The sequence below is a fragment of the Monodon monoceros genome, unplaced genomic scaffold, assembly GCF_005190385.1.
Source record: "Monodon monoceros isolate NGI ecotype Baffin Bay Population unplaced genomic scaffold, NGI_Narwhal_1 Super_Scaffold_3, whole genome shotgun sequence".
NCBI classification, from domain to species: Eukaryota; Metazoa; Chordata; class Mammalia; order Artiodactyla; family Monodontidae; genus Monodon; species Monodon monoceros.
The window spans coordinates 21,072,833-21,095,598 of NW_021703780.1; the positions used below are offsets into that span (position 1 = coordinate 21,072,833).

Sequence of the window (22,766 nt, forward strand, 5' to 3'; positions counted from 1 at the left end):
GTCCCCCAGGGGCTGGCAGGGTCTCAGTTTTGAATTGCCTTAATGATTCTGGAAAAGATGGTTCATATTCCAAAGGGCTAAATTATTAAATCCTCATCATGGCACAACTCTTGAATCGCTACATGAAGGTAGTGTACCTGGCGGTGTGGTCCTCCTGTCCTAGGGTGGTTTTTCTAGAGGCAAGATTTATCATTAGGTTCTCAGTTTTTAATCAGAATGTTGAGTGGAGGGGGAAGGCTTGAGGACTGTTTCTACAATTTACAAAGTAAAAACTGTCACTGATCATTTTTTTTCCTCTCTAATGCATATTTTGGGGATTGTCCTTGGGACAAGTTTCTCTCAAAGTTGAGTTGGGAAGGTTTTTTACTGTTTGTTCCCTTTTATTAGAGAATGAGAGCCACAACTCATAATATTCTTTGCATATTCTTCTTCCTGGATGCCCTTAAGTTTTGTTCACTCTGTACTGGAAGCTCCTCTTTACTTACAGAGCTTCTAAATCTCACCCATCTTTTCCTCCTTGTCTTCCAATTCTTGTTTTAATTGAAAATTTGTTTTTTTAGGATCTGCATTTTAAGTCATTTCATTCTTTTTGGAAGTAGTGAGGAAATAAATATTAACTTAGTATTTCTTAGAAAGAAAGAAAGAAGCATATTCATTTTGTTTCTGTTATTAGCTCCCCCTTGCTTGAGCATCTTCTATATGCAAGACTCTGGGCCTGGTATGTGTCAGACCACGCAGCCTCTAATTTTGTTCTGTCTGAACTGAGGAGCTGTGAAGGTTTGGGGCAGGAGGAAGGAGGTCTGCCCTGGAAGATTGCTCTGGCAGCTGTGTGCACAGTGGGTTGGAAGGGGATCAGCAGGGTACCGGTTTGACAGCTGTCTGGGTGGTCTCAGACTGGAGCATACCCAATGAAATTGGAAAGGAGAGGATGCAGAGATGTGAAAGACCTTCTGGGGACAAAACCAGCTGATCTGGGCTACTGGTCAGGTGCAGAGAGTAACAAAAAGGGAAGAATCTGTGTGACCTTGATTATCAGGCCTTGATGTGGCCTTGAGAAAATCCTCTTCAGATTTTGGTGTTCTTTTCTCCTCTCTGGGAAACCTTATCAACTAAGCTTTGAGCCAGGAGAGTTTGCTTTTTCAAAATTTTTAATCCTTTCTGAGCTGTTTTTCATAAATCCTACTGAGGGAAGTGAGAAGCGGCTGCAGAAGGCACCTCACCTTTTCTTGTTTTCTTTCTTTTGCCCCATGCCTCAAGTCCTCCAGCAGGAGGAGGTGGGTGGCCTGAACTTCCTAAGCAAGGCTAATTCTTTGGGACGCCCTTTGTCTAACACAACTCCTTTGCCCACGGTTCCCTCTTGGGGATGAAGCATGAGGCAGTATTTATGAGGCTGCCACCCAGGATGTTCTGTACCTGGGAGAGGTGTTCCTGCTGCCCCAGAGCACCTGGGAGTTCACTTAAGTGGGTGAAGTCCCGAAGTGCCCGGATGTCAACCTGGTCTTAATGGCCCAGAAAACCCAGTCCTGTATCCTGAAGGTGATTGCTCACCCACATTCATGAGGTGCCCAACAGGGACACAGGGGCCACCAGGGAAGGTCAGAATGCTTTTTCTTTTGACCTGACGTGGGATCTGGACACATCTCATACTTAGTAAAGCCTTACTCAGTGAATAGCAGAATTTGAAAATTGTATTTATCGGAGGCTGGACTTGTTGACGTCCATTATTAGCTCTTTATTCACGAGGTAGGCCACTTAATATAGACACAGGAAGGTAAGTCAAATGGGAAGGAGTTGCTGTGTTTGAAACAGCTAAGAACATAGGCTCCTTTTTAAGTGTCTGGCTCTAGCCCTGCAGAAGTCTTAGCTTACGTGTTGAGTAAACTAATTAGACTTAATTGTGAATCATTCTGATTTATTCATCAGAGGAATCCTCTGCTTTGCAGCCCGTGCTGGGCTTCACTCAGCCGACTTGTTCTGATTTCTTTGAACGTTGCAAGTAATAAAATAACTTTTTATAATTCACACTTTAAAAAATTAGTGTAATAATTTAGGTAAGGTTTTGTTTAGTAGCATGCATACTTTGAAACTGTGACACTGAAAGTTCTGCTAATTTCAAAGAGCTAGATTTCCTTAAAAGGCAGGCAGTGTATAAATCTGATAACAGCTTAATTAAGGGAGGCTGATGGTCCTTTCAGGAGAGGGGATGCACGCACAGAGTTTAGCCTTTGTTTTTCAGACTGACTCTCCTAATCCTGGACCCATTAACCTGCTAGAATATACATGCTAACTTAATCTGTATTTATTTTTCTGGGACCCATAGTTTGTTAGATTTTCAAAGGAGGGGTTAGCCCCCTTAAGAGTAGGAATCTCTGCAAAACTTTTTTTTTTTTTACTTGAAGTATAGTTAATTTACAATGTTGTGTTAGTTTCAGTGGTACACCAAAGTGATGTATATGTATATCTATTCTTTTTCAGATTCTTTTCCATTATAGATTATTACAAGATATTGAGTATATTTACCTGTGCTAAACAGTGGGTCCTTATTGTTTATCTATTTTATATATAGTAGTGTGAATATGTTAATCCCAAACTCCTAATTTATCTAATAAATTAGGTAAAATGTTTTCTTGAGTGGAATAACATCGCTGCAGATTTGGGAAATACTGACTCTACATGTATTCACCTCTTAAAAAAAAAAAATTATGGCTCCCCTGAGAGTGGGTTAGTTAATTCCTGTTTGCTCTGCGTATGTATCAGCAAAGGCACCTGCACATGTTATGTTCAGACAGTAGTCAAAGAAGATTAATCATTGAGGCCTAGTCAATGAACACAGGCGATCTTGTTTCAAAGACCCAAAAGGTAATCAGAATATGGTGTTATTTCTACTGCGCTTTCTACTGGTTACTAAAGAGAAGAAGCACTCTGATTAGGTGAAATGGGAACATTCTCCCTTGTCTTGGCCCTCCTGCTGACCCCTCTCCATGGTTAGAGGCAGGTTTTAGAGGAGGGGTGGGCACCACTGGATGCTTTAGAGGAAGCAGTACCTTGTTAATTTGCCGCATCTACATAAGCAAAGCTATTGCCCTAAACTTGCAGGGGAGGGTGCGCTTTCGTTTGCTTGTTTTTAGGATTGCGATTCCCCAGGTCTGTTCATTTGCATGTGTGGCTGGATAATGACACAGTAGACAAGTCAGAGGATCAGGAAGATAACTGTCAGCAAAATGTCATCGTTCACCTTTGCCCCAACTAAATAGAAAACGATATTAATAGCTAACAGACATAGAGTGCTTACCGTTTCTAAGCTTTTTACATATCACAGCCCATTTTATCCCCCCAACAAATTGCATGTTTTGAATAGGCCTTGCGCAGAAATAAAAAGGAAACAAAGCTGTGTAGTCAATAATCTCTCCCTGCAGGCTAGTCGGATGTTTGAGATAGCATTTCTCCCTGATGGGACGTGGCATTCTTGGTGGAAGCGGTGGAGAGGCAGCCGAACGCTCCCTCCCGGTTTCTCTCTAGCGCAGGTGGGAGGGGCGTGCCCTGCCTCTTTCTAGGACTCTCGGGAATGGGAGGAGCATTAAGATCATCTAGACCTTTCTGTGCTACGCCTGCCTGCCTCCTCCACGCCCGACGTGTACATTCCACGTTTTACGCACACGGGTTGCCTGGTCTCTGCCTGTCTTCTATAAATGTCCAGAATTGGAATTACTCCTCGAAGGGAGGATTTACAGCACCTGGTTGCATATAATATAGTCGTTGGTCAATAGAAATGTGGTCATTTACTGTTTTTCTACCTTTAGCCATCACCCACCTACTGGGTTGCAGGAACTTAGAAGGCGCTATGGTAAAACAAGAAAAGTCTTTGTACTCGATTTGTTCCCAGACTCATGGGGGGACAGGTAGGTAGTCTAGGAGCTCTGGAGGTAAGATCAGAGCTCTGCTAGCAGCCACACCAAATGCTTGAGAAGCGTAAGGAGGGTGTGATTCAGCCTCGGTGAAACCGGGAAGGTTCAGGGGAACGTGGCACTTGAATGAAGGAGTAAATTAATGGTAAACGTGTACTGTTACTGTAAACCTCCGGAATGTTACAGCCTGGGCACTTTATGTAAATAGGCAAGGTTAAAGTGATTTTCCAAATAAAAGAACAAGGAAGCCTTCCAAAACTGAAGATAATTGAATCAACAGAACACAACATACATGTAATATGTTACATTACATATTACTCGGGAAAATAAATTTAAGTATTTGATGCTGTTTTGAGTCTTCCATTTCTTTCAGTTAATTTTAAAGAAATCAGTGTTTTGATGCAAAGGAGTAAATAGGGTGATTGTTAAAGTGCTCTGGATTAAACACACACACAGTTTAGGTGAGATAAATGTGTGTGCACGTCAGTGAATGCTGTGTATAATTTTCAGTGCTCTCTCCTGCTGCGGGGATGGTATATCATTATGTGTTGAAGTACTTACAATCTATAGGTAATTTCTTTTTTTTTTTTTTGCGGTACGCGGGCCTCTCACTGCTGTGGCCTCTCCCGTTGCGAAGCACAGGCTCCAGACGCGCAGGCTCAGCGGCCATGGCTCACGGGCCCAGCCGCGCCGTGGCATGTGGGATCTTCCCGGACCGGGGCACGAACCCGTGTCCCCTGCATCGGCAGGTGGACTCTCAACCACTGCACCACCTGGGAAGCCCTACAGATAATTTCTGTAAGTGTCAGAATGTGTCCCAGAGCAGCTAGGACACTTATGAGGAAGAATGCAGGAGGCAGATGAAAAATCGTTTTCAAGTTTGGCCAGTGAAGTTATTAGATACAACCCATGAGAAATGTGTCTAATGGCTTCTATGGGCATGAGGAAGCTGCGGGAGCATTGGGGCTTTCCCCGAGCTGTCATCTGTGTTTACTGTCAATGCCAACCTCAGGTCAGAGCTGTATTGATGAACATTTCTTCTCTAAGAAAATAACTGCAGGGCTTCCCTGGTGGCATAGTGGTTAAGAATCCCCCTGCTAATGCAGGAGACACGAGTTCAAGCCCTGGTCCAGGAAGATCCCACATGCCATGGAGCAGCTAAGCCCGTGAGCCACAACTACTGAGCTTGTGCTGTAGAACTCGTGAGCCACAACTTCTGAAGCCTGCGTGCCTAGAGCCCATGCTTGGCAACAAGAGAAGCCACCGCAATGAGAAATCCGTGCACGGCAACGAAGAGTAGCCCTTGCTCGCTGCAACTAGAGAAAGCCTGGGTGCAGCAACGAAGACCTAACACAGCCAAAAATAAATAAATAAATAAAGTTATTAAAAAAAAAAAAAAGAAAAGAAAAGAACTACAGTTGACCCTTGAACGACACAGGTTTGAGCTGCGCGGATCCACTCATATGGGGATATAAATACTGTAAATACTGCAGTACCACACATCCAGGGTTGTTGAACCCAAGGGTGTGGAGGAACTGCTCCTGTGTACGGGGACACTGGCCACACGTTGTACGCAGATTTTCCACTGCCCCTAATGCTCACGTTGTTCAAGGTCCACTGTTTTTCAACACAAAGGCATTGTGTTGGCATTGGTTAGTAGCACTGCTGCCTAATCTCACATGGGAAGAGGATTCCCTGGTGAGTTGGGTTGACCCCCTCGACTGTGGATGCCCCAAAGGTGGGAGCCGTGGTATTGCCAGCATTCAGCACACCGTGTGGCCCGTGGACCTTGGTAAACACTTGAGGAATGAGTGTCCCCATCACTTCTAGTTGTGGGAACCTTTCCATGTAAGCTATCAGTAGAGAAAAGACAGAAAGTTGTCTTATTCTCCCTAAAGCTACACAGGAAAATGCCAGAAGTACAGTGATGCTGCATTCGACCTTATTTAACGTTTTCCTCTGTCCCCCTAGGTGCTCCCTTTGAGTTGCTTGGCCATCAGAATCTTCTATTTTCCATGATCTTGTAAACTTTCCTTTACTACCACAGTCTCTGCATTATAATGATTTGAAAAAATGCTACCTCCATACTGTAGTGGGACGTTCTTTGATCCAACTGGATTTGGATGGCGTTACCTGAGTGACAGTCTTAGGCTGAAGCCTCTGAGGAGCAGGCTTTCTGTTAAGCTCTGATAACTTACTGCTTTCACGTAAGTTACGTCTCTCTGCCCCTCCTTATCAATATTCAGATAATCCTCACAGGAGTCTCTCTGCCAAATGCAAAGCTGGGATCTTATCTTTGAACAGATCACCATTCCATCCAGTCCAAGGCCCCATCTCTTTGGCTGGGTTGCTCCAGTCAACTTCAAAGACAACGTGATGATTTATGGTCTGCATGTACTGAGGGAGGAGACTCGCGGGGAGAGCTAGAGTAGTGATAGTGGGATTAATTTTTTTCCCGCAGTAGCACTCTTTTCCCCTCTCCCTTTGGTGTTTTGAAAATGTTACAAGTAATTAATTCCAACTTTGTTTGGAAAGTTTCTCTCGCTGTAGCCTGCTGGCTAGGTAGCTTTTGAGTTCCAACAGATGGAAACAGAGAAATAAAAATCTGTTAGGTGGATAGAATGAAAAGGGATGTCTATCTTGTGCTGGATCAACATTTGGAAAAGTATTCGTAGAAAAAAATATTCACAGTGACAGAGGGAAGGAATGGGTAAAAGAAAGTGAACTAAAAAGTATTCCTGGGCTTCCCTGGTGGCGCAGTGGTTGAGAGTCCGCCTGCCGATGCAGGGGACACGGGTTCGTGCCCCGGTCCGGGAAGATCCCACATGCCATGGAGCGGCTGGGCCCGTGAGCCATGGCCACTGAGCCTGCGCGTCCGGAGCCTGTGCTCCGCAACGGGAGAGGCCACAGCAGTGAGAGGCCCGCGTACCACGCAAAAAAAAAAAAGTATTCCTGAAGCTTGGTTGGTTGTCTTAGTTGAAGCTGACCTTAAGGAATTTGTGGATGGTTGCAAAGAGTTTTGAAAACCATAAGTAGTTAGTTCCTGGTTATTTTTTCCAGTTTTCCTGACAGCTCCTTTTATGGATAGTCACTAGATTATACACTGTGGGGACTGGGACTGTTGCATTCATCTTCACATCCCCCCGTGCGTGCAAAGCACAGTTTGCTCATTTGCTTGTTTGTTTCATTTTTCCCCCCTCTCGGCTATCGTTTTCACATATAAGTGATCAGGTTACAAGAGGGTAAAACATGGCTCAGGACTTAGGGAACTTTGGTTTTCTAGCTCAGAATAGAAAGCTGGAAGAGTAGTGATCAGTTGTAGGAATTAATCATCATGGCAGAAGAAAAAGAGGCACAGAGAAAAGAGAAAAAAGACGAGTATCTGGCTGGCATCCCAAGTCAGCAGTTTGGGAGCCCATGGCTTAGATAATCATCTAGCTAGTCATGAGTTGTGGAAGTTCACCTCACTTAATGCCCCACAAGGGCGCTGGCCTGTAGGAACGCCTTCTCCTGTCTGCGGCTGCTACAGAGGGTAGCAGACCCTAGGCTGGGGAGTGTGGAGGAGACTTGGGTTACCCCTGAAGGGAGACCCTCCTGTTCCCACTTACAGAGCTGGGGACACTCTGACAGCAGTATAGCATCCCTAATGCAAAGTAGTAATTATGTTGAAGAGCGTCATACCTCACGATTCAATACATTTTATTTTTTGGGGGAGGCTCAAAACACACATCTGTTGATAGAGGGACTCTCAGGGCAAAGCTCTCGTGGTAAACACACTGGTCAGAAGAAGATGAGAAATAAATTTCTGGTGTTGGGAAGTTGCTGCTGATTTTTGCGGGATGCTTAAGCGTGGCACGGCAGTCCTAAGAGTGTTAAGTGTCACGGTTTCTCATGTAGGGCTGAATGTATCTTGCTCTTTACTTAACAAACATTTGAGTGTTTACCGTAAGCCAAGGACTTTCTAGGTGTTGGGAATACAGCAGCAAGCAAAACAAGTCTCAGAGTCCTGTATTCTGGTGGAGAGATGGACAGTGAATGCCCAGATAGATAAACACATGACAAAATCTCTGGTAGTAATAAGAGCAAGCAGGATAGGGGACCCAGTGGGGTGAGGGGTGCTGTTTTAGGGATGGTGGTTGTCAGGAACTTGAGGACATTCAGTAGAGAACTCTGCAGTGATGGGGGGAAGCATTCCAGCTGGGGCACAGTGTGAATGGAGGCCCTGGGGTGGAAGTATGCTTGGCCTGATCAAGGAAGCACACGTGTGAACCCCAAGAAGGCTGCTGGGGCTGGTGGAGGGGTAACCAGGGGCCGGGCCACACAGGGCCTTGTCGGCCCTCGGCTTGCCGGATGGTCTCCTCTTGGTTTGCTTTGGAGCCTTTCTCATCCTGCAAAACTGAACCTTTGGGCTTCCCTGGTGGCACAGTGGTTGAGAGTCCGCCTGCCGATGCAGGGGACACGGGTTCGTGCCCCGGCCTGGGAAGATCCCACATGCCGCGGAGCGGCTGGGCCCGTTAGCCATGGCCGCTGAGCCTGCGCGTCTGGAGCCTGTGCTCCACAGCGGGAGAGGCCACAACAGTGAGAAGCCTGTGTACCACAAAAAAAAAAAAACAAAAAAAAAACCCCTGAACCTTTATACCCATTGAATAGCAACTTTCATTTTCTCTGCCCCCTCTGTACCTGGCAGCCACCATTCTACTTTCTGTTTCTAAGAGTTTGACTACTTAAGATACCACATATAAATGGAATCAGTAAGTATTTGTCTTTTGGAGCCTGGGTTATTTCATTTAGCATAAAGTTCATCGTCGCATATGACAGGATTTCCTTCTTTCTTGAGGATGAATAATATTCCACCGTATGAATATACCCCATTTTCTTTGTCCATTCATCCGTTGGCAGACATTTGGGTTGCTTCTGCTGTTGGCTATTGTTTCTCTCTTTTGAACCCTGCTTGTGTCAGGCTCTGTGCTAGGTACTGGGATGGGAAAAGAACACGGCCCAGATCAGACCCTCAGGGACATCACAGTGTCGTCAAGGAGAAAGCAAGTAAATGAACTATTTCTGTGGAGTCCAGGAAGAGCGATGGTGGTGGGAAGCCCAGAGAGTGGCACATGGTCCACATTTGTTACACCAAACTAAGTGTTGAGGAAAAACTAGAATTAGATTAAGAGGAGATGGTCGGGCTTCCCTGGTGGCACAGTGGTTGCGAGTCCGCCTGCCGATGCAGGGGAGACGGGTTCGTGCCCCGGTCCAGGAAGATCCCACATGCCGTGGAGCGGCTGGGCCCGTGAGCCGTGGCCGCTGAGCCTGCGCGGAGGCCACAACAGTGAGAGGCCAGCGTACCAGGGAAAGAAAAAAAAAAAGGAGATGGTCAGTGGTGCGTTTGCTGAGCAAGGAGACTTGATCTGAGGGGAAACAAATTTGGTTACAGAATTGCAAGAGGAGAATCCAGGGAGTGGTGAGAAATGTAGCTGGAAGCATCAGCCGTAGGTAGGAAAAGCAGGTCAGGAAGGACTCACGTGCCACACTGAGGAATGTATAGAGTTTTTCTTGAAGGCCCCTGGGAGCTATCAGAGGATTATAAGCAGAAAAGTGATAACAGACTTTAGGAGGAATGTATCAGTGGCACTGTGGTTACAGAATACTGCTGTGAATGCCCGTGATGTATGATTTTACTTATTCCTCAAAAAAAATTTGCTAAATGAGCAAGCATGGAGTAGGCCTTCTATCAAGGATCAGAGAAGAGCAGACACGATTTGGGGGGCTGGGGGTGCAGGTTCCTTTGAGCTTTGTGATCATTTGCTTGATTTATTACTGAGTATCAGCGGAGACCAGTTCCCTGAGCTGTGCCTTGAGATGAGGTTTCCACCACCATGTGGTGGAGACTTCGATGAAACTTGAACATTTGCCGTTATGTGACGCAGGAAGATATATTCTATGAAAGCGTGTTGACGTATTGGCATATACCGTGAGTTGTTTAATATGGAAATGTTTTGTAAAAATGTCATCTGGTGGGAAGGCTGATGTTAATTATCTTAAAAAAAAAGTACTGGACAAGACAGTCTACCTTCAGATTTCAGGGTTCTGCTGTGGGTCTGTTTTTGTGGAAATGGTTTGTGTTCAGTTGTATTTTTCCCACCCCTTACAGCTCTCATATGGTATTGTTTTGACTTGTTTGCAACATAATTAACTTGTCCTAAAGAGACGGATTCAAATAATCTGGAAGGTGGTTTGATTATGTTAGCTAGAAATTTGAAGTCATTGTCTGCTCTTGTTATAAGGTTTGTTATTTATTCATTCATTTATCCATCCATTTATACAATAGAAATTTATTCGGTATGTACTACATATATATAGCAGGCCCTGTGCTAGGTGTACAGCAAGTATGACACATATGGCTTGACTAGCCATCTAGACAGTGAGGCAGACAGGTAAATAAATACATACACAATAATTGTGGCAAGGCTAAAAACTGTCAAAAAGGGTGCAATGATAAGGAATTTGGAGTGGGGTGGGGGGTTATGTAGGGTAGTTAGATGAGACATTTATGAGGTGACATTTAAGGTAATGCCTGAAGGAAAAGAGAGAACAGTCAAGAGAGGAAGAGTGAGGGGAAGGGGCTTCTAGGCAGATTCAGCAGAATATGCAGAGGTCCTGAGGAAGCTTGTGGTTTTAGGGGACCTAAAGGGGCACCGAGGCTAGAGCACGATGGATCAGAGAAGCCACGCCAGACCACATACACTGTGGTAACTAAGGAGTTTGGATTTTATTTTCAAATAACACAATCTGATATGTTTAAAATGACGACTGAGGCTTCTTAAGTAGAGAATAAATTAGAGAGAGGCAAGACAGTGGGACGACCAGTAATTTAGGTGTTCCTGGGTAGGGAGGTGAGAGATAATGACTTGGTGTAGGGTGATGGTTCTGCAAGGTGTTCTCAGGACCAGCAGCAGCAGAATCACCTGGGAACTTATTAGTAATAACGCACATTCTCAGCCTTATCGCACACCTACTGAATCAGAAACTCTAGGGGGTGGGACGGGACCCAGCAATCTGTGTTTTAACAAGCCCTCCAGATGATCTGATGCACGGAAAAGTTTGAGAACCGCTGGTCTCAGGATTGCTAGAGGAGGTGGTGAGAGGTGGACAGATTCGGGATGTGTTTGCAATATAGAAGTAGTAGGACTTGCATATGAGAGTTGAGGAAAATAAGAGGAATCAGTGATGAGTTTGAGAAACTGGGTAGGTAGGGACCTTGTTCAGTGTGATACGGGAGACTGGTGGGGTTGCAAAAGGACATAACTTTAGAACACATTGAGTTTGGGATGCCTTTGAAACGTCCAAGTGAAGATGTTGACCTTTGGTGGCAGTATGAGCGCAGAGCCCAGGGAAAGGTTTAATTTCAAGAAATATGTTTGGGACTTGCCAGTGTATGAGGGAGTGTTTGAAGCAAGCTGCTCCTTGCTGTGTGCAAACCAGCTCTGAATGAGCATTTTGTAGTCCTGAAAAGGAGTAGCATATGGGCTTCAACAGCCGGTCATATTTTCTTTTATTACATATTTAAAACAACATCCGAGATTAAAAAAAAAAAATTTCCTGGCAACTAGCGTAACAGGCGGCAATAAAAATTATTACTGGCTGTTGATATGGGCTACTGTGTGTTTTAAGTTGTGTTTTTGCATCCAACTTTGTGGAATTGACAGTTTTTTAGTTAATCTGTCACTGAGCAAATTTATATTAATGAGTAAGAAGAGGAAAACGAGATTTATCACTTGTGTATCACTTCAAGCTTCTGTTCGGTACAGTCAGTATTTCAGAATTTTGTACTTTTGACATTTTGGGTCATAAACTATAAAACGTTGGGGCTGAAGGGGGATGGGGTTGAGGGAGGGGGAGGGATGGAGTGGGAGGTTGGGGTGAGCAGATGTAAGCTTTTATATAGAGAATGGATAAACCACAAGGGCCTACTGTATAGCACAGGGAACTATATTCAGTATCCTATGACAAACCATAATGGAAAAGAATATAAAAAAAGAATGTAGATATTATATGTGTAACTGAATCACTTTGCTGTACAGCAAAAATTAACACATTGTGAATCAACTATACTCCAATTAAAAGAAAAGGAAAAAGAAAGAAAACAATGCTGGGGCTGGAGTGGGAGACTGGGCTTGGGGAGAGAAAAGAACATTTGAGCACCGTTTATGGTTGGAACCATTGATTTATTATTTCATCTCATCCCCACTGTGAGGCAGGTGGGATTTCCTCATTTGTAGCTGACGAAATGAGCGAATAAAGAAAATTTCTGTTTAAATCCAAGTTTAAAATGGATCTTTCTTCTATGCCAAGCTTGTGAGGGCAAAGTAGGTGTGAGAGCGGAGTGTGGGACAGGGCTTACAGAGTGAGTTTCTCCAGATAAAGCCAGAGGTGTCCGCAAGGGATAAAGGACCAGTGAGGTACTTTATTTTATTTTGTTTTTTTAAAAAAATATTTATTTATTTGGCTGCGCCGGGTCTTAGTTGTGGCACGAGGGATCTTTAGTTGCGGCGTGCAGGGTCTAGTTCCCTGAACAGGGATGGAACCTGGGCCCCCTGCATTGGGAGCACGGAGTCTTAACCACTGGACCAGGGAGGTCCCTAATGAGGTACTTTAAAGGAGACTGAGCCATGGCAGGGCACTCAAGTTTAGTTTCACTGGCAGGTACCTCACAGAACAGAAAGGACTCTTTAGATGTTCAGTGTTGGGCTTGGCCCTTAAAGACGGACCTGGGAGTTCTCTAGATAGTCCTGTGACTCTTACGTTAAAGCAGCTACAGACCAGGAGCTTCTTTGGGCATTTCATTAAGAGCTTCCTTTTTATTTTGAGGTTTATTGACCTTTTCTTCCCTCTAGACCTGGAAGGCCTTGTTCCTTTCCTATAGAAGTTCCATCTCTCTGAGTTCAAATGTCTCAGCCTCCTAACCTATTCTCTCTCAAGTTCCACTCTACGAACTTGGGATCATTATCTCTCTCTCTCTCCCAGACTTATCTCGGGTTCTGTGGGCCTTTGGAGCAGTTCCCTGTAGACTCCATTTGCTGTCACCTCTCCCCTGGCTCCTGGTGGAAACAGTGGTTGAGGTAATTAAGCTGAAATGTGGGGGAAACTCTCCTGGAATGATGAGCTGGATGAAACTCCTGTTGGTTAACATGGATGCTTTAATCCAGCTGTTCTGGAGCCCGGGGCATCGGGTGTTGGGCCCTACAATTGGTGCCAGTCTTAGAGGGTCGTATGTATTTCCAGTCACAAAAGATCTCTGTGTCATGTTGGAGAAAACAAAAGTTTATAATCAGTGGGCCACTGAAAATGACAATGGGTAGCTTAGACGGAAAGCAGATGTCACCAGCTAGCGGCCTGCAGCCTATTCTAACGTGCTTTAAGTACACAGAGTTTAAAAAAAATTAAATTGGTTGCCAGTATTTACAAATTGGGAGATTTCAGTCATATATCTCAGTTCCAGCCACTCTTGAGAGCTTAGACTTTGGAATCAGGCCTACGTCTGTGCCTAACACAGATCAGAAGAGGTAGTGACTGGCCCAACACCACCTTGGCCTCTGTACACATTTGGGTTCCCTGACCCTCACCCTAAGTGATCAGAACATGATGTGTTTGGGAATGTGTATTATCCTTGCAAAAGCACAGGGTGAGAAGTCTCGTCTAAGAAGCATTGCTGGTGTTCAGATCAAGTTATGAGTAAGAGGAAACACATGTTTAAATGGAACACATGAGGGATCTTTTGAAGAAGTTCAGTGAGAGAACTGATCATCTCTTCCGTCATATCTAAGTACAGATCCCTTCTTGTTTCAGCCCGGATTTTTCAAAGATATTGTTGCATGTGTGTGTTTTGAAAGATAGGGTTGAGAAAAACGATGAGAAGAAAGGATATTTTTACCCCAAAGAGTTGTTCAGGCTGTTCAGTGTATATGAAGATATATGGAAGGTTTCAATCTCTAGTCTGGACATTAGCTCATTATTATTAATCTAAGTAGACATTCTTTTTTGAAAATTAATTAATTAATTAATTTTTGGATGTGTTGGGTCTGTTGCTGCATGTGGGCTTTTCTAGTTGTGGCGAGCGGGGGCTACTCCTCGTTGTGGTGCACGTGCTTCTCATTGCGGTGGCTTCTCTTGTTGCGGAGCACGGGCTCGTGGCACGCGGGCTCAGGAGTTGTGGCTCGCGGGCTTAGTTGCTCCGCTGCACGTGGGATCTTCCCGGACCAGGGCTCAAACCCGTGTCCCCTGCTTTGGCAGGTGGATTCTTAACCACTGCGCCACCAGAGAAGTCCCCTAGCAGACATTCTTTGATATGAGTTGTTTAATGGTGAACTTGTGAAGAGTATGTGATTCTGTTCAGCACTGGGGATTTGTGGTTAAAATAACCCATTTGTGCACATTGAGGCACACAGTTGTAGGGCAGGAAATTGAAGGTCAGGAGTAGAGAGGGAAGTCAGAGAAGAAGTTTCATTCTGTAGTTAGTTTAGCAAACACCAGTGAGGTGCCTGTGATGTGTTGGGCCCAGTGCTACTACCAGGGGTAGGAAGATAAGCAAAACAAAAAGAACATGCAGACTCTAACGGATAATCTCAGTATCATGTAGTTAGAGGTGTGCCTGTGCCCAAAGTGCTGTGGGATGGCAGACTGGCCCTTGGCTTAGTTCAGAGCTAGATGGACGTTCCCCTGGGAAGTTGACGCCTGAGTTGAGCCTGAGTTGAGGCTTGAAGGCTACGAGTTAGTGACAGGTGGGAAAAGAATTTAACGTTTGAAGTATAGTTTGGAGTTAAGTCATGGAGGGCTTTCCAGAACCTTTTAAGGAGTCCAGAAAGAAGGGGAGACATCAGATTTACATTTGACCCCAGTGTGGTAATGGGCTTACAGTATGGCAAGGCTGGAGGCTGGGAGACCTGCTAAGTTGTAACCAAGTTAGAAAATCCTTTTTGGTTTTAGAAGACAGGTGAGGATGGGACCTAGAATGGCCTAGGCCATGGTTTACCTGCTGCCTAAGGTGAACACTTCTCAGAGGTGCTGGCTCTTTGCCATTTTGAAGGACTGGCTCAGATGCACCATTATAGACTTAGAAAGATCGAGGATTGTTGGTCAGTCTTATCATTTTGCTGAGCTCTTAAATTATAGTTTGTATTTTAAGGTTTTTGTTTGTGTGTTTAGGTAGGGGAGGGAGGACAGAACTTACTGTAATATAATTTTGCTAAAAGTTTTGCAGAAGTGAATCATGTTTATCAAGATAAATTATACAAGAAGTTTGTTTGATTCTAACATTGTTTCTATGGGAAATCAGTCTTCAACAAGGGGAAGCAAGCTTCCTGGGAGGAGGTAGGCAGCATCTCTTCCGCCCATGAGGACCCTGAGGAACGAAGCGTTAGCCACTGCTCGCGCTCTGGGGTCAGTTCATTCTGGGCCTCCTCCAGCCTCTTGCTGTCAGAACCATTCCTCTTCTGTTTGTTTTAGCATAAAAGCTGAAGAAGTCACTTGTTCTCTGCGACATGCAAGGACCTCATTAGTGGGTGGGGGAACAGCCCTCCACAAAATATTCTGGGGAAGGACTGTGTGTTCCTGGGGCACCACTGCTGTCATAGACGCCTCACGAGTGAGGCTGACCTGTCGTAGACTAAGGAGATTTTGTGGGCACTAAGTCCCATTAAAATTTCGTTCAGGCTGTCATCACCGGCTCTCCAGGCAAACTTCAGCAGCCTTTTAACTACTAGCCCCACGGCCTGTGCCCTCACTCTGATCCTCTGTCTGCACAGCTGCCCCAGTGGCTTTCTGAAATGAAAATCCAAGCATATCATTCCCTGCTTAAAATCCTTCAACCATTTTCCAAAGCTAATCAGTGGAGGCCAGAAGCCGACAACGTTGGTCGTCTGTCCAACCCTGCGGCCTTTACTCTTTCTATTCTGCCTCACCGCCTGGCAGGACCCAGAGGACTGTCCCCCAGGTAGTCAGAATAGAGTCCTCTTTGTTATTAGATTTCTAGAAAACTATCTGGCTGGACCTGCCCGGAAGAAGCGCCCTGAAGAAGTGCCTTTAATTTTTACTGTTTGTCTTCGGCTTTTAGCAGAAGTTGATATGAGAAGCTGAGTGTGAAGGACATGTCCACATTTTTTGGTTAAAGGAATAATCAGTCCATTTTCCTATTCTGTGCTTCCTTAAGGACCCGTGAATGATATTTTTGAGTGAATAGCTTCTATGCTAAATTGCTGTTAGCATTTAGTGCCAGGAAAACCAAACTTTTCTCATTTAAAAAACGTAACCTGCTTCCTTTTAAAAAATCAGTTAGTGAAAATAACACTATGTTTGCTTTTTGCCTTTGTTGCCAGGACTCTCAGCGCTAAAATTTTCAGTCATAATAATCATAAAAGCCTAGGTAGTGGTTGAACTGGCAATCTGCTGTTTGTCTGCCCAGCCCAGCAGCCCTTTCCCAGTTTATTCATTTGTTTGCAAATATTTATTGCATCGTTGTCCTGTGCTTCTGTGCCTGCTGGTCCCTGTGCCCTAGTCCCTTGAACACAGCGATTAGTCCAGGAGGTGGACATGTGACCCAAGCAAGAGTCCTAACTGGTGTCTTTGGAAACACTGCCCTGGAGAGAGAGGCAGTATTTCAGTTGGAGAGACTGTGTGGTGCCCCCTCTGCTGCCTGTGCCTTGATCCTGCTACATGGGAGGAAACCTTTCTGAATAGCGGTGGATGAGGTCCTCACCCAGGAAAGCTGAGCTTTGTGGAAAGACCCCTTCCCTGCTGTTTGCTATGCTTTGTCTCTTGGAATGCCAAGGTTCCAAAGTGTTAAATGACTAGAACTTTATTTGGTCAAACAAGTTTAAAGAAAGAGTTTTCTTGATGGCAGAACTTGTCAGAGCCTTTAATATTGAATGTGTTTTGCACGTCTTCCAGAGGAGGATTAGTAAAGTACGCGGCATATATATATATTTTTTGCGGTACGTGGGCCTCTCACAGTCACGACCTCTCCTGTTGTGGAGCACAGGCTACGGACGCACAGGCTCAGCGGCCATGGCTCACGGGCGCAGCTGCTCCGTGACATGTGGGATCTTCCCAGACCGGGGCACGAACCCGTGTCCCCTGCATCGGCAGGCAGACTCTCAACCACTGCGCCACCAGGGAAGCCCAAGTACGCAGTATTTGCCAAACTTATTTAACTGTGGGTTTAAAAAAAGAAGTGAAACACCTATAAGTATCCCATCTTTACAAATGGGGAAACTGAGTCACACATAGGTTAAGAGACTTCCTGAGGTCATACAAGTCAGGGCTGGTCTGGAAGGTAAACTCAGCTTTCCTGTCTTTGACATTCATTTCCCCATCACGTGTGGGTTGTCGTATAAGAACGCTTGTCTCTGTGAACCATATGCCATGGTCTGAATGTGTTTGTTTTTTAAATTGCAATTTGCATCGCAACTTGTGCTTCTGGTTCTTGTATTATTACTCAGGCCTTCTCTATAGGTGAGCGGCCAATCCTCAGAAATCCTGGAAAGCACACAGTTCTATCGATTTGATTTTGTTATAAGAATATATAATAACTCTGGGTTCCTGGCTTTAAATGATAAGGATGTGTTAAATTATGAAAATGACATGAGGTCCCTGTACGTTCCACGTTCTAGACAGTGTCATCAGGCATTTCCATTTTGATGCAATGTCTGTTAAAGAGATCTATTTTCTGAGAGTGTGGTTGTACTCTTATTTTTAATCTTCGTGATTTTTGTGAAGCTGTGTTTGTGGTAAACACTTGTTGAAAATAAGCTAATAGAGAAGTAGGATGAAGCATTTTACTGATTCTGACACGCCTCCCCTGGGAAATGGCGGGCAGAGACTCAATGAGAAGGGGACGTATAGCTCATTTCTGGGCTGATTACAGAGAAGTGAGCAGCGAGTGGCCACGTGGGCTGTCGCAGTCACCCCGCTGTGGTGGCAGAGCAGGGCCTGAAGCCGTGCTCCGTGGGTTCATGTGCAGTGCCCTTTCCCTCGCCTCGTGTTGGCATCTGTATTTTTTGTTAATGATCTCTAGGTTTCCACATCACCTACAGGGAATTAAAGTCATGTTGTATGGAAGATACGCACATCTTTTACATGAAGACCGTGCATGTCTAAATTATTCATTCCTGGTGGATCTCCATGCTGTCGTGTTGCTAGGATCGTTGGTCGCTTGACCATTCCCACCACCTCCATTAGATCCTCATCACTTTTCTCTTGAATTGCTTCTCAACTTGCCTCCTTGCTTCCTAGTTCACCCCCCTTCCACCCATCCTCGGTATTCCCAGAAGGAAAAACCCTTCACTCACCCCCTTCCCGCCCATAGGTTTCAGGTGTTGTTCCCTGACCCCTGCTTCCCTCTGCAGCCACGTCTCCTGCCCCTTGTCGTGTGCATCCTTAGCCCCAGCTTTAGCAACTACTTGCTCTGTGGATGAGAAGAGGTTTCTTGCCTCTGTGCTCTTAGGTAGCATTAACCTCTGACCGAAATGCCTCCCTCTCCCCATTCCATCCACCTCATCCTTCAGGACTCGGCTCCTATGTGTGTTTCTCTAGGAAACATTTCCAGATGCAGCCACCTTCCCATCAGCCTGTGAGCAACTTAGTACAACATGATGGTGAGGAGTGTGGACTGTAGTCCCAGGTGGCCTGGGTTCAAACCCGTGCTGTACTGGCTCCACGCTGTGTGACATTGGACAAGTCACTTAACCTTTCTGTGCTTCAGCTCTGTCACCTGTAAAATGGTTATCTCCTAGGATTGTTTTTAGGATAAATGAGTTAATGCATGTAAACCACTCATGAAAGCACCTATGCTTAAGTCCTATTGATTATTATTTATATTTTCAATCTAGTATTATTATTATTGGTTTTTATTAAGAGTAAAAAACTACTCTCATTCCATTTTTATACCCTCAAGCCCCTTTCATAGTGCACGGTATCTGGTAGGCACTCAGTAAATGTTGCCTATCTGAATGAGTCAACCGAAACAATCAGTAAACAGAGCACCTATTTCAATGTTTGTCAAGTTATGCCCAGCTGTGTTCCAGAAAAGATTTATTTCAATCACTGTTTTAGATGCATCCTTTTAGGAGCAATGTATAGATATAAACTTTAATATCTGTATCTTCCTCAGACTCGGGAGTCATTTAGAGGTGCCTTTTTAAAATTCTGTTCGTTCACTAACAGATTTGTAGTGTTGGTACAGTTGCCCTTTAAAAGACAGTGTATAGATTGGATGTAAAAAATATCATGTTTAAATAAACTGTATGCCTGCTCTAGTAAGTGAAGTGCTTCTTTGTAAAGGCAGTCATTGTGCTGGATTATGATGTCATAAAGTTTAAAGAGACAAATGCTTATCATGATTTGTGCCTTTAAAAAAATGTAGAGCTATTCAAATACATCCCGCTACTTCCTTATTATGCATTTCCACTTCCGAGTTAATGAATGTCTTGCTGTGAGTCAGCCATATATCCGTTCAAGATTCAGGTATTGATGGCTCAGTGTCCAGTATATTCACTCCAGTATATTTGCACTCGGTCTCATTTCTCCACAACTATTTAAAACCCAAATAACATTCATGAGCTAAGGGTCTTAATTTCTTTATTTTTTACGTTTCTGTTTATTCATTGGTATTATAGTAACTGGACACCTTTCTTCTGACCTTGATGATCTCACCTCTATTTTAAGGAAGCTGGAAGGAAACTGAGATCTGGACCACCTCTGAAAAACTGAATGTCAAGTCAGTTGTCCAGTCACACAATGGTATAAGCAGCCAACATCCTCTAAAAGGTTCCATGCCCATAATGGCATCATTGACATTTGAACTGAGTGGAGTTATTCTCTGAAAGGTGCCATAGAGAAAACACAAGGCGGTGGGGGGCGGAGGCGATCGTGGTGGTGATGGGTCAGAGGTTCTTCAAGTGAACTGAATGAGGCCAGCCGCGAATGAGGACAGCCCAGTGAGTGATTCCTTTGTTCCGCTGTGAAACAAAATACTCGAAAACGTGCTTGTAACAAAGACTGTTATCTGCTCAGAGTGGACATGATGTAGTGAAGAGTTTTTGAAAACTTTCATTTGGTGACTAATATTTTGACTCAGTAAAGATACTAGAAAACACTTCTTTAACCACAAGGTCTTCGTGTGTAAAGAAGGTTATTATAGTTACAAATACTCAGTAGTGTTTAACGTGATAGGAGGGTACCCCACTGGCTGTGGCTGTACACTGATGCGTTCTGTCCCTAGGACTTTTGTCCCCTGGGAGACTATTTTGCAAGGGTTGTCAAATCACAGTCCTCATTTTCTTTTCTTTTTTTCAAACAAAAATATGGTTTTTCCACTGCATCAGCAGACTCAAACAGCACCAAATACAGTATACGGACTCAAAATGCTAAGCCAACGATGATATAAAGAAATTAGAATTAAAAGCAAACTGAGGGCTTCCCTGGTGGCGCAGCGGTTGAGAGTCCACCTGCCGATGCAGGGGACGCGGGTTCGTGCCCCGGTCTGGGAAGATCCACATGCCGCGGAGCAGCTGGGCCCGTGAGCCATGGCCGCTGAGCCTGCGCGTCCGGAGCCTGTGCTCTGCAAGGGGAGAGGCCACGGCAGTGAGAGGCCCGTATACCGCCAAAAAAAAAAAAAAAAAAAAAAAAGCACACAGTTCACTTTCCCTTCACGTGTGTCCTGTAACTGTATAGTAAGACTGGCAAACCAGGGGAGAGAAACTCAAAGCACCCCAGTTGGCAATTTACAAAGGATTCCAGTTTTAAGACTTCCATTAGTCCTACCTGGCTCAACATTTCATACTCATACCAACAAACCCAACTCGATCCAGGCTTGAAGTACATGGGTCACCATTACGTCTCCCTACTGAGATTCTAGAGGGAATAGAATACATGGAAGCACATCTTGTTTCTGTGCCTAATATTTAGGTAAATAAAGGTTAAGGCACCCTGACCTTCCCTAATGGGCACGTGCATAAATGCACCTGGACTTCATGTACCTCCTAGTGTCCCACAGCCTAAATCCAATCCAGCTTTAGGATTTTAAGTTATTGACACCCATGCTTGACTAGCCTCAACCCATTTCTCTAGGTTCTAGGCTGGCCTTGTTGTAGTTGTGATAAATGTCCACACCCAAGAAGCCCTGACTGTCAACAATACCTTACTGTAAGCCTGTCTTTGCTGGGCTCTTCTACTTGCCAACACTGAAGTTACTTACTGGTTGGGAGAATAGCCTTTCACTTAGAAACCAGGAGACAGATAGCATGCTGCCAGTTATTTTGCAATGAATATCTTTTGTCCTTCATTAATAGGGACCTTACTTTCCTGCCCCAAATAAAAAACCAGATATGAGGAACAAGAGCCCAATTTTTAAATTTGATCATTTCTTGCGTTTGAAGTACTCCTCGATGACATCCTTGGCCTGAGACTCTTTGCCATAGTCCTTAACCACCACCCAGCTGCAACCAACCACTTTACAGTGTTTTCCCTCTCTGTCAGTTTTACAGAGGCCTCTACCCATTCCCCTAGTTTCCTGTGGTCATCAATCTTTTTTTTTTTTTTTTTTCTGCGGTACGCGGGCCTCTACACTGTTGTGGCCTCTCTCGTTGCGGAGCACAGGCTCCGGACGCGCAGGCTCAACGGCCATAGCTCACGGGCCCAGCCGCTCCGCGGCATGTGGGATCTTCCCGGACCGTGGCACGAACCCGTGTCCCCTGCATCGGCAGGCGGACTCCCAACCACTGCGCCACCAGGGAAGCCCGTGGTCCTCAGTCTAAATCAGGTTGATTTGGTGCTCAGCACAAAGGGCCTCCACCAACTTGACATACATAGGCTCCTCACAGTTGGATGCAAGCACGCAGAGATGGGCTTGGCGCTTGTCTAAGGCTTTGGCAGCTTCGTGAATTCCACGTGCTAGGCCGTCCTGGATGAGGGCGGTCTTCAGCACCTCTTGCAGAGCAGTCTTAACGTCCATTACACCTCCAGCAGCAAAGCCTTCCTCAGCCATGGGGCCATGGTGGTGGGTTAAGGGTGGAACCGAATCTTGAGCGCACCGAGCCTCCGCCTCTGTGCAACTCCGCGGCAGCAGGGAAAGAGCCACGGTCCTCATTTTCTGTGTATCTGATGAGAATAGAGGCAGGCATAGTCCCTTGATTTTCCTAGTAGTTCTGCCTTTACATATTAGTTTTACAGAAAAAAGGTGGTCCTTTTTCTGTTTCTTGACTACTTTTATTAGGAGAGTCTATACTTCTGGTAATAGTTTTGCCACTATGTCATTATCTATGAGCAGATATAAATCGCTGCACTTATTTTAGAAGACCAGTTCAGAGAATTTTATTCTGAGGAAGTCTTTGTATTTAGCACTTTTCCAGTAAGTGAGTAGGCCATTGATTGATTTTTTTTTTTTTTTTTTTTTTGCGGTATGTGGGCCTCTCACTGCTGTGGCCTCTCCCGTTGCGGAGCACAGGCTCCGGACACGCAGACCCAGCGGCCATGGCTCACGGGCCCAGCCGCTCTGCGGCATGTGGGATCTTCCCGGACCGGGGCATAAACCCGTGTCCCCTGCATTGGCAGGCGGACTCTCAACCACTGCGCCACCAGGGAAGCCCCATTGATCGGGTTTTAACAGCTATTTTGATGAATGAGTTGTTGTTATGAAGGGATTTCACATTTAAATCTTACTTCTTGGGCTGTGCTATTTTTGTCTTTTGAAAGTTATTTAAAATGAAAAGGATCAGCACATGTTTTCTATGCTGAAAGTTAAAGAGTGATCCCACTGTTTCAGAATTTGAGTTTCCACCAGCGTTACTCCACCCATAGAGAGTCCCTAAGGGG

At 45.0% G+C, this 22,766-nt stretch overlaps 1 protein-coding gene and 1 pseudogene across 6 annotated transcripts in view; one reads left to right on the forward strand and one right to left on the reverse strand.

The window, feature by feature from the left end:
- The window catches only part of CARMIL1 (capping protein regulator and myosin 1 linker 1), a 435,866-nt gene that overhangs the window by 147,837 nt on the left and 265,263 nt on the right, over nt 1-22,766 (forward strand). The gene's annotated exons all lie outside the window — the stretch shown is intronic.
- LOC114907256 lies at nt 21,520-22,336 on the reverse strand (annotated as a pseudogene).